Below are 11,800 nucleotides of genomic sequence, written 5' to 3'. Positions count from 1 at the left end.
CCTCCCACCTCTGACCGCGACCGCCGCTCCGGGATTGGCTGCTGCCGCTGTCGATCACGGCGCGGGCTCCGGGCCGCGTTCCATTTTGGAACGTTTCTCTTTGGGGGCGACCCCCGCCGCCAATTGGCTGCTGGAATGGATACCTGTCCAGACCTGTCCCTCATCCCTGCCCTGACTCCCTTCCCAAAGAGACGTGATAAATTCTGTGTCTTCCAATCTTATTCTCCACAACCACCTGATGAAGGTTAAAAATCACACAACACCAAGTTATGGTCCAACAGGTTGAATTGGAAGCACACTTTTTTTAAATTTCAAAATATACTTTATTCATGTAAATAAATCTCTGGTACTTGTACAATTTTCATGTCGTTCATAGTTATATACATTGCATGTCTTAACATTACAAAGAACAAATTGAATTAATCGAATTCACGGTTATCCTATTAACAGTTACCTTTATTAACTATCCAGTCTCTTGGTATTTGGCTGTGGCTTCAGCAGAACCCACCTACTGAGTGGGTCCCCTGTTATATGAAAGCAAATGAAACTTCTTTAACCCCCAGTTTATGGGGTTCCCATTGTCCATTTGACTGTCCTGTCTCTGGGGTGGCTGTCTACATCCCCATGGTAAGCACGAACTGCTGGACCTTCGCTGGGCTGAGGTAGCTATCCAGCTCCTCACTGGGGTCATTTACCCGCTCTGGGGTCATTGAGCCAAGGCAAGGGTCCTCACTGTCCAGTTCTGTGTCTGACAATGGGACTGTCAGAGGATCACAGCTCTCGGTTGCCTGTAGTTGTGGGGCAGTGGGTACCTCCTGGTTCTCACTGGGTGGAGGGTGGACTTCGGGGGGTCCGATGTTTCCTGGTTGGGAGGAAATGCCCTCCTCTTTACCGACGGCGCTCTGTCTCTTCTTCTGGTGGTGATGGCCTTCTTTGCGTCCATCTTCCCCCTCCAAAGAGCTGACCGTCCCTCCCTCGTGCAGCTGTCTTTTCCCCTTTTGCTGGGAGGCTTTGGGAGCCTGGCAAGATTTCCTCTTCCTGTTTTTAACAGGTATCCACTCCTCCGCCTGCTTGATTAACTCCTCCTCCATTTCTTCCATCTGCCCGGCTAGAGCTAGGATCAGCTGCTGTGTCTCTCCGCTGGCTGCCGCCTCCTCCACTCCAGCCTGTTCTTCTTTCTGGGGGCCACCAGACTCCGTTTCCCTGCTGTCCGGGTGGACCTTACTGGTCTTTGGGGGTCCATGGCTCACATTGCCACCTCCAGCCATCTGTGCGTAAGTGGCGCCCCCCCGTCTTGGGCAGGTCTTATACATGTGGCCCGCCTCTCCGCACAGGTTGCAGCTCTTTTCTTCCTGACAGTCCTTAGTCAAGTGACCTTCCTGTTTGCAGTTCCTGCAGATGGTCACTTTGCAATCCGCCACCACGTGCCCCAACTTTCCACAGGTTTGGCACACTTTCGGCTGCCCTGCATATGTCAGGTAGCCTCTGCTCCCTCCAATTGCGAAGCTCGAGGGTGGGTGGAGGATGTTCCCACTATCATCGGCCCTCAGAGTTACCCTGACCTGCCGCTTACTGGTCCAGATCCCAAAGGGGTCGATCACATCAGTGGCTTCTCCCTCAACTTGGACGGAGCGACGCTCCTTAATCAGGTGGTCGTGGAGGGCTCGATCCTAACACAGAATTTATAGCAAAAATTTACAGTGTGATGTAACTGAAATTATACATTGAAGAATTGATTGTCTGTTAAGCCTTTCATCTGTTAGAATACAGTGATAGTTTCACTTCTTTCATGTGTAAATCACAAAACCCTTTTTTAAAAAGTTGCATTCTCGGGTTAGTTGTTAACAATGGTGATAGCTAGACAATATGTTGAAGGTGTTAGCCCCCTGTGTTCTCTGTCTATGACCTGATGTTTAGATTGATTCTAATCTAAAAAGTGAGATAACACTCTGTCTATGACCTGATGTTTAGATTGATTCTAATCTAAAAAGTGAGATAACACTCTGTCTATGACCTGATGTTTAGATTGATTCTAATCTAAAAAGTGAGCTAACACTTTTTAGATTAGAATCAATCTAAACATCAGGTCATAGGCAGAGAACACAGGGGGCTAACACCTTCAACATATTGTCTAGCTATCACCATTGTTAACAACTAACCCGAGAATGCAACTTTTTAAAAAAGGGTTTTGTGATTTATACATGAAAGAAGTGAAACTATCACTGTATTCGAACAGATGAAAGGCTTAACAGACAATCAATTCTTCAATGTATAATTTCAGTTACATCACACTGTAAATTTTTGCTATAAATTCTGTGTTACGATCGAGCCCTCCACTATCACCTGATGAAGGAGCGTCGCTCCGAAAGCTAGTGTGCTTCCAATTAAACCTGTTGGACTATAACCTGGTGTTGTGTGATTTTTAACTTTGTACACCTCAGTCCAACACCAGCATCTCCGAATCATGACCTGATGAAGGAGCAGCGCTCTGACAGCTAGTGCTTCCAAATAAACCCGCTGGATGATAACCTGGTGCTGTATGAATCTTAATTTTTCCAAATAGACACTGATTTTGCTCTGCCTCTCCTGCAGCTTGAGAGAGTCCATTGTTATTAAATGCCCCAACCTTTGCTGCCCACGATGTTTGGGCATACAAGTCTTTGCGATTAAGGAACAAAAATACTGCAATTGCTGGGAATCTTGAAACAAAGTTAACTGGAAGTGCTGGAGAAACTCAACAGGTGCTGCGGCATCTGTGGAGAGAAACACAGTTTACGTTTCCTCTCCCACATGACTTCTTCCAAAGACTGGAAACAGTAACTTTTTCTTTCCTCTCCAACAATTGGACCCGGAGTTTTGAACAAAATTTGGTTACACCTTTCTTGGTGCTAATTTTAGCCGAGAAGCAGCAACGAAATTAATGGGTTGGCAAAGACTTATCTGTTATCATAAGGACACTGGCATTCAAAGTAAAAACGACTTGAAATGTCGTGAGCTGAAACAAAGTCAATAGATTGACCCTTGTTTCTTAAAGTTTCCAAATTTAATCAGATATTCCTTTCCATTCTGACACCACAAGATCTGAACGAGAGAGTCTCAAATACAAGGATCCGGCAAATTCTAGTCATCAGTGAACATGTTTCCTTTAATTCATCTCCACTTAATAACCACGAGGAACATCACGTCTTGCCAGAAGCATGCCTTTCTAAATTTAAACTTGAGCTATCTGTCGGTTTTCAGTAAACTGCACTGTAATAAAGTTGTCTGGCCAAATATATTTATGTAGAATTACAGAGAAAGCAATAGCTGGTTATCGGTCAATCGGAAGGCACTAATTGAAGAGTTTTGAAGATGTTGCAAGACCTTTTTTTATGCATTCCCAGTTAGAGCCGAATTTTGATATGCATGGGTATAATGAGCCTATTTTGAATGGTGGCAATTTTCTTTGAAGGTTTTTTTTGCAGTAAGATGAACAGTCAATTTCTCCAACTGCCACTTCCTCCTCCAAATCCTGTTCCCTACCTAATCTGAGCTCTTCTTTGCACAGGATGCCATATTTGAATACCTACAAGGTTCAGCCCCAGTACTCCAGGAGACTTTTAAAAAGTCACAAATGCTTTCATATGTGGCTGCAACAATGGAAAACTGTACCCCCAACCCTTGAGACCTATCTGATACTTTCACATGATTGACCACATTATTTTCCTCCAAGATGTCTCTACTGAAGTCCAAATCATGATTTTCGATTAGATTCCCTACAGTATGGAAACTGGCCATTTGGCCCAACAAGTCCACACCGACCCTCTGAAGAGCAATCCACCCAGACCCATTTCCCATCTCTATATTTATCCCTGACTAATGCACCCAACACTATGGGCAATTTTTCTTTTTTTTAATCTTGGAATCCATACAGTGTGGGAACAGGCCCTTCAGCCCAACAAGTCCACACCGACCCTCTGAAGAGTATTCCACCCAAAGCCAATCCCCATTATTCTACATTTACCCCCAATTAATGCACCTAACCTACAAACCCCTGAACACAATGGGAAATTTAGCACGGCCAATTCACTTAACCGACACATCTTTGAACTCTGGGAGGAAACCCACTCAGATACGGGGAGAATGAGCAAATTCCACATTCAGCTGACCTGCACATTTTGGATTGTGGGAGGAAACCGGAGCACCCAGAGGAAACCCACGCAGACACAGGGAGAACGTGCAAACTCCACACAGACAGTCACCTGAGGCTGGAATCGAACCCAGGCCCCTGCGCTGTGAGGCAGCCGTGCGAACCACTGAATCACTGTGCCGCCCACAAATGGAGTGGAGAATGCTGGCAACAATCCCGCGACCTCTCACATAGAATCCCAACAGTGTGGAAGCAGTTCATTCAGTTTGTCGAGTCCATAACGACCCTCTGAAGACTATCCCACCCAACCCATCCCCCGACCCTATCCCCGTCACCCTGCATTTCCCATGACTAACCCACCTAGCCTGCACATCCTTGGACACTATAGGCAATTTAGCATCGCCAGTCCACCTAACCTGCACATCTTTGGACTGTGAGAGGAAACTGAGCATCTGGAAGAAAGACAGGAAAAACGGACAAACTCCACACAGAAAGTTGCCCAAGGGTGGAATCAAACCCAGGCACCTGGCACTGTGAGGCAGCATTGCGAACCACTGAGCCACTGTGCCCCTCTGGATAGGAGTGAAGTTGCCGAAGTCCATCCTTACTCAAGCGACAGTCACTATGGAATTTCCTGCCATTGGCTTCATTTCCCAGCCCCGCGTGGTTTGCTCAGGAGTCCTGTAAATATTGATCTTTGGCCTCCATCTTCACCGACATGCTGCCTAATACCAAAAACAAAGCCACGATCCATATGGCCTCAAACAGCACACAGTTTGTATCACCACCACATCTCTTGACTTCTTCACTGCATCCAGATTGTTGCATAGCAACAATCCAAAACTAAGTAGTGGGAAGACCATCGATTTTCCACCTCTGTTAACTGGCTCGCCTCTTTCTGCCTCAGCCTTTTGGCATCTTAAGGAAGTGAAAGTAGTTGGTCTCACGAATGGCAACATTGGAAACAAATCTAGGGATCAATTATGGCAACACGTTTGAAAACAATACAGTTCCATGTCACAATGTTGCAATGGAGAGGCACAAAGTTAGTCGCTATGAAAGGGAGTTTGTGGTGGGATTGGAAATCAATCGACTTTGGTCATTGCAATGATTATTCAGGAGAAATTTCAGCTTATCCAGTACCATAGGCAGTCTGACAATATAGGTACAGTGAATGTGGGTCGAGAGAGGTGGGCAGTAAGAACCAACATGTGCTTTCAACTAATGGTATCAGGTAGATGAGAAACAGGGCCAGGTTTTGGGATATCTGTTTTAACATCTCTGTATGTGGCTCAGCATCAAATTCTGTTTGGGAACGTTCCTGTGAATTCCATAGATTGTTTAACTAGATTCCAGGCACTTAACAGACAGTCTTTGCTGTGTTGGAATCTTGATCTTGTGCTTTTCATTTTCATATAAATTTGCTCAGAGCAGGCAGGCACATGGCTGGGAAATGTGAAGTTTCAAAGGAGACACAGCTGTAGTCAAGAATAAGAGAGAATCATTTATTAGATATAGACAATGGGGATCAAATTAATCCCTTGAAGAGTGTAAAGAGTAGAGAGATATTCTGAACAGGGAAATCAGGAGGGCAAAGAGGCGATAGGGGATAGCTTTGGCAGATATGGTTCAGGAAAATCCAAAGAGAATCAACAACTACATTAAGAACAGAAGAGCAACCAGAGAGGGACGAGGGCCCCTTAAAGATCAATATATGTGGAACCACAGGTGATGGGAGAGATATGAAATGAATGTTTTATGACAGTTTTTAGTGTAGAGAAAGAAACTCGGGGGGAATAATAATGATGTTTTGAAAACAGTCCACATTACAGAAGTGGAAGTGCTAGAGGTCTTAGAAAACACAAAGATGGATAAATCTCTGGGACCTGATCAAGTCTGTTCCACGATGTTGTGGGAAATTGGGGAAGTAATTGCAGGGCCCCTAGCAGAAATACTTGTGGTGGGGGCTGCCCGGTGGCCCTGCAGTTAGCACTGCTGCCTCACGGCGCCAGGGACCCAGGTTCGATTCCAGCCTCGGGCGATTTTCTGTGTGGTGTTTGTACATTCTCCCCGAGTCTGCATGGCTTTCCTCTGGGTGCTCTGGTTTCCTCCCACAGTCCAAAGATATGCAGGTTAGGTGAATTGGCCATGCTAAATTGCCCTTAGTGTCTCGGAATGTGTAGGTTAGGTGCATTAGTCAGGGGTAATGTAGACTAACAGGGTTGGGGAACGGGTTATTCCTCAGAGGGTTGGTGTGGACTTGTTGAGCCTAATGGCCTGTTTCCACACTGTAGAGATTCTAAGATCTATAACACAGGTGAGTTGGCAGATGACTGGAGGATTCTGGATTAGTGGTGCTGGAAGAGCACAGCAGTTCAGGCAGCATCCAAGGAGCTTCGAAATCGACGTTTCGGGCAAAAGCCCTGGCGTTGGATAGTCCAGAATTAGAGGATATAGATTTTGAGTGAGAGGGGAAAACATTTAAAAGACATCTAAGGGGCAAACCTTTCATGCAGACAGTGGTGCGTGTATGGAATGAGTTACCAGAGGAAGTGGTGGAGGCTGGTACAATTATAACATTGAAAAGCATCTGGATGGGGACATAAACAAGAAGGGTTTAGAGGGATGTGAGCCAAATGGGACTCGATTAATTTAGGATATCTGGCCGGCACGGAAGAGTTAGACGGTAGGGCCTGTTTCCATGCAGTTTCCTCATTTCCCCTTCACCCACCTCACCCTAGTTCCAAACTTCCAGCTCAGTAACTGTCCCCATGACTTGTCCGGACTTGTCCTACCTGCCTATCTGCTTTTCCACCTATCCACTCCACCCTCTCCTCCCTGACCTATCACCTTCATCCCCTCCCCCACTCACCCATTGTACTCTATGCTAATTTCTTCCCACCCCCACCCTCCTCTAGCTTATCTCTCCATGCTTCAGGCTCTCTGCCTTTATTCCTGATGAAGGGCTCTTGCCCGAAACGTCGATTTCGAAGCTACTTGGATGCTGCCTGAACTGCTGTGCTCTTCCAGCACCACTAATCCAGAATCTGGTTTCCAGCCTCTGCAGTCATTGTTTTTACTGAGATGACTGGAGGGTGGCTAATGTCATACCTTTATTTAAGAAATGCTGTGGGGAGAAGTGTGGGAACTCTACACCGATGTGTCTGATATCGGTGGTGGGTAATTTGTTGGGGGTGATTCTGAAAGATAGGATTTACAGGCATTTGGAGAGGCACGGGCTGATTAGGGATAGTCAGCATGGTTTTGTGCGAGGGAAATCATGTCTCACAAGCTTCATTGTATTCTTTGAGGAAGTAACGAAAAAGATTGATGAGCGTCGAGCAGTAGACGTTGTTTGCATGGACTTTAATAAAGCCTTTGACAAAGTTTCCTGATTCCTGAAGAAGGGCTGATGCCCGAAACGTCGATTCTCCTGCTCCTTGGATGCTGCCCTGACCTGCTGCGCTTTTCCAGCAACACATTTTCAGCTCGGATCTCCAGCATCTGCAGTCCTCACTTTCTCCTCTTTGACAAAGTTTGTCAGGCCAGACTAGTTTGTAAAGTTCGATCACCTGGGATTCTTGGATAGCTTGCCAACTGGATACAAAATTGGCTTGATGGCAGAAGACAGAGGGTGCTGGTGGAGGGTTGTTTCTCGGACTGAAGGCCTGTGACCAGTGGGGTTCCACAAGGATCGGGGCTGGGTCCTCCCTTGCTTGTCATTTATCTGAAGGATTTGGATGAGAATATAGGTGGGTCCCTTTATGAAACCATCGTTCAGTTCCCGTGCGATCTTGCTTTAGAAGAAAATTGCGCAATGCCAGCACCGTTTAAACAAATGGGGCCAGAATCCAGTTCCAGCCAATACAGGTAAGGATTGTTCTACAAGTATTGGTCTAAATTCGGCCAAGTGGAGTGGCTGAGGCCAATTCGTGTTGTAGAAACGTGTGCTATAGGAGAAACACCTGCATAGGAAGCACGGTTGGTAAGTTTGCAGATGACACTAAAAATTGGTGTGAGAGGGAAGAAGGTTAGATAAGCTTAGAAAGAAATCTTGATCAATTGGGTCAATATGCTGAGGAGTAACAGATGGACTTTAATTTGAATAAATATGAGGTATTGCATTTTGGTAAAACAAACAAGGGCAGGACTTACAATTAATGGTAGGGCTTTGGGTGATGCGTACAGGTGCACAGTTCTTCGAAATCTGCGTCACAGGTAGACAAGGTGGTTAAGAAGGCATTTAGCACCCTTGCCTTCATTGCTCAGACCTTAAAGTGTAGGAATTAGGACATCACATATACGGTGTTGGTGAGGCCTCTTCTGGAGTATTGTGTGCAGTTCTGGTCACCCTGCTACAGGAAGGATATTACTAAATTGGAGAGGCTTCAGAACAGATTTCCAGGATGTTGGTGGAAATGGAGGGTGTGAGTTATAAAAAATAGGCTGGGATAGGCTACGATTTTTTTTTCACTGGAGCACAGGAGGTTGAGGGGTCACCTTACAAAGTTTTATAAAATCACGAGGGAAGTAGCAAGGGTCTTTTCTCCAGGGTGCAGGAGTTCAGAACTAGGCTGCAAATTTTTTCAGTGCAGCACAGGAGGTTGAGGGGGAGACCTTATAGTGGTTTATAAAGTCACAAGGGAATTAGATCAGGTGAATAGCAAGGGTCTTTTCTCTAAGGTGGAGGAGTTCAAAATAAGGAGCCATGATTTTTTTAAGGTGAGAGGAGAAATTCTTAAAAAGGACATAAGGGGCAACTTTCTTACACAGAGAGTGGAACGTATGTGGAATGAACTGCTCGAGACATAATGGATGAAGGTACAGTTAGAATATTTAAAAGACATTTGGAAAAGTACATGACTAGGAAATGTTTGGAGGCATATGGATCCAACACAGGCAAGTGGGACTGGTTTAGTTTGGGAACATGGTTAGTGTGGTCTAGTTGGATTGAAGGCTCTGTTTCCATGCTGTATGACTCTTTGACTCTAAGTGTAAGTGGAGAGCTATAAAACCAACCAAACCAGTTCCTCAAATTTGTTGAGGTGGAATTCACCATTCTTTTCCCCTCAGTATTGACACGCCTCTGCAGCACACCTTTAATTTGCATGCCAGGGTGGGAATAACTGGTTTATCGGCAAAGCAGAATTAGGTCACAGCTCGCCAATGACAAGTCACATCAGAGGCAGTCACCAGGATTGGCCGTGCATTTTTCTAAATGGAGGAAGATATTTGGCTGCATGGTGAAACATTGAAGATGTGGCTGTATCCCTGGACTCTAATCCTGAGATCCATTCTGACAGTTATGGAGTCATAGAGCCAAAGAGATGTACAGCACGGAAACAGACCCTTCAGTCCAACCCGTCCATGCCGACCCAGATATCCCAACCCAATCTCGTCCTACCTGCCAGCACTTGGCTCATATCCCTCCAAACCCTTCCTATTCATATACCCATCCAGATACCTTTTAAATATTGCAATTGTACCAGCCTCCATCACTTCCTCTGGCAGCTCATTCCATACACGTACCACCCTCTGTGTAAAAATGTTGCCCCTTCGGTCTCTTTTATACCTTTCCCCTCTCACCCTAAACCCTTTAGTTCTGGACTCCCCGGCCCCAGGGAAGAGACTTTGCCTATTTATCCTATCCATGCTCCTCATGATTTTATAAACCTCTATAAGGTATGTGGAGCCTCCTATGCTCCAGGGAGAACAGCCCCAGCCTGTTCAGCCTCTCCCTGTAGCTCAAATCCTCCAACCCTGGCAACATCCTTGTAAATCTTTTCTGAACCCTTTCAAGTTTCACATCATCCTTCTGATAGGAAGGAGACCAGAATTGCACGCGATATTCCAACAGTGGCCTAACCAATGTCCTGTACAGCCACAACATGACCTCCCAACTCATGTACTCAATACTCTGACCGGCAAAGGAAAGCATACCAAATGCCTTCTTCACTATCCTGTCCACCTGCGACTCCACTTTCATGGAGCTATGAACCTGCACTCTAAGGTTTCTTTGTTCAACAACACTCCCTAGGACCTTACCATTAAGTGTATAAGTCCTGCTAAGATTTGCTTTCCCAAAATGCAGCACCTCACATCTATCTAAATTAAACTCCATCTGCCACGTCTCAGCCCATTGGCTCATCTGATCAAGATCCCGTTGTAATCTGAGATAACCTTCGCTGTCCAACACACCTCCAATTTTGGTGTCATCTGCAAACCTATTAACTGTACCTCTTTTGTTCACATCAAAATCGTTTACATAAATGACAAAAAGTAGTGGACCCAACACTGATCCTTGTGGCACTCCACTGGTCACAGGCCTCCAGTCTGAAAACCAACCCTCCACCACCGCCCTCTGTCTTCAACCTTTGAGCCAGTTCTGTATCCATATGGTTAGTTCTCCCTGTATTCCATGAGATCTAAGGTTAGATCTCTAACCTCATGGCTAATCAGTCTCCCATGGGGAACCTTGTCGAACGCCTTACTGAAGTCCATATAGATCACATCTACCACTCTGCCCTCATCAATCCTCTTTGTTACTTCTTCAAAAAACTCAATCAAGTTTGTGAGACATGATTTCCCATGCACAAAGCCATGTTGACTATCCATAAGCAGTCCTTGCCTTTCCAAATACATGTAAATCCTGTTCCTCAGTATTCTCTCCAACAACTTGCCCACCACCGACATCAGGCTCACTGGTCTATAATTCCCTGGCTTGTCCTTACCACCCTTCTTAAACAGTGCCATCATGTTAACTAATCTCAAGTCTTCTGGCACCTCACCTGTGACTAGCAACAGTACAAATATCTCATTAAGCGTCACAGCAATCACCTCCTTAGCATCCCACAGAGTTCTAGGGTACACCTGATGAGATCTTGGAAATTTATCCACTTTTATGTGTCTCAAGACATCCAGCACTTCCTCCTCTGTAATATGAACATTTTTCAAGATGTCACCATCTATTTCCCTACATTCTATATCTTCCACGTCCTTTTCCACAGTAAATACTGATGCAAAATACTTGTTTAGTATCTCCCCCATCTTTTGCGGCTCCACACAAAGGCCGCCTTGCTGATCTTTGAGGGGTCCTATTCTCTCCCTAGTTACTGTTTTGTCCTTAATGTATTTGTAAAAACCCTTTGGATTCTCCTTCATTCTATTTGCCAAAGCTATCTCATATCCCCTTCTTACCCTCCTGATTTCCCTCTTAAGTATGCTCCTACTGCCTTTATACTCTTCTAAGGATTCATTCGATTTGTCTTGTCTATACCTGACATATGCTTTCTTCTTTTTCTTAACCAAACCCTCCATTTGTTTTGTCATCCATCATTCTGTACATCTACCAGCCTTTCCTCTCACCTTAACAGGAACATACTGTCTCTGGACTCTCGACATGTCATTTTTGAAGGCTTCCCATTTTCCAGCCGCCCTTTACCTGCAAACATCTGCCCCCAATCAGCTTTGAAAGTTCTTGCCTAATACTGTCAAAATTTGCCTTCCTCCAATTTAGAACTTCAACATCGAGATCTGGTCTGTCCTTTTCCATCACTACTTTAAAACCGTTAGAATGATGGTCACTGGCCCCAAAGTGCTCCCCCACAGACACCTCAGTCACCTGCCCTGCCTTATTTCCTAAGCGGAGGTCAAGTTTTGCACCTTCTTCAG

Source organism: Chiloscyllium punctatum, chromosome 35 (genome assembly GCF_047496795.1).
Source record: "Chiloscyllium punctatum isolate Juve2018m chromosome 35, sChiPun1.3, whole genome shotgun sequence".
Classification (NCBI taxonomy): Eukaryota; Metazoa; Chordata; class Chondrichthyes; order Orectolobiformes; family Hemiscylliidae; genus Chiloscyllium; species Chiloscyllium punctatum.
Note: the sequence above shows the minus strand (reverse complement) of the source record.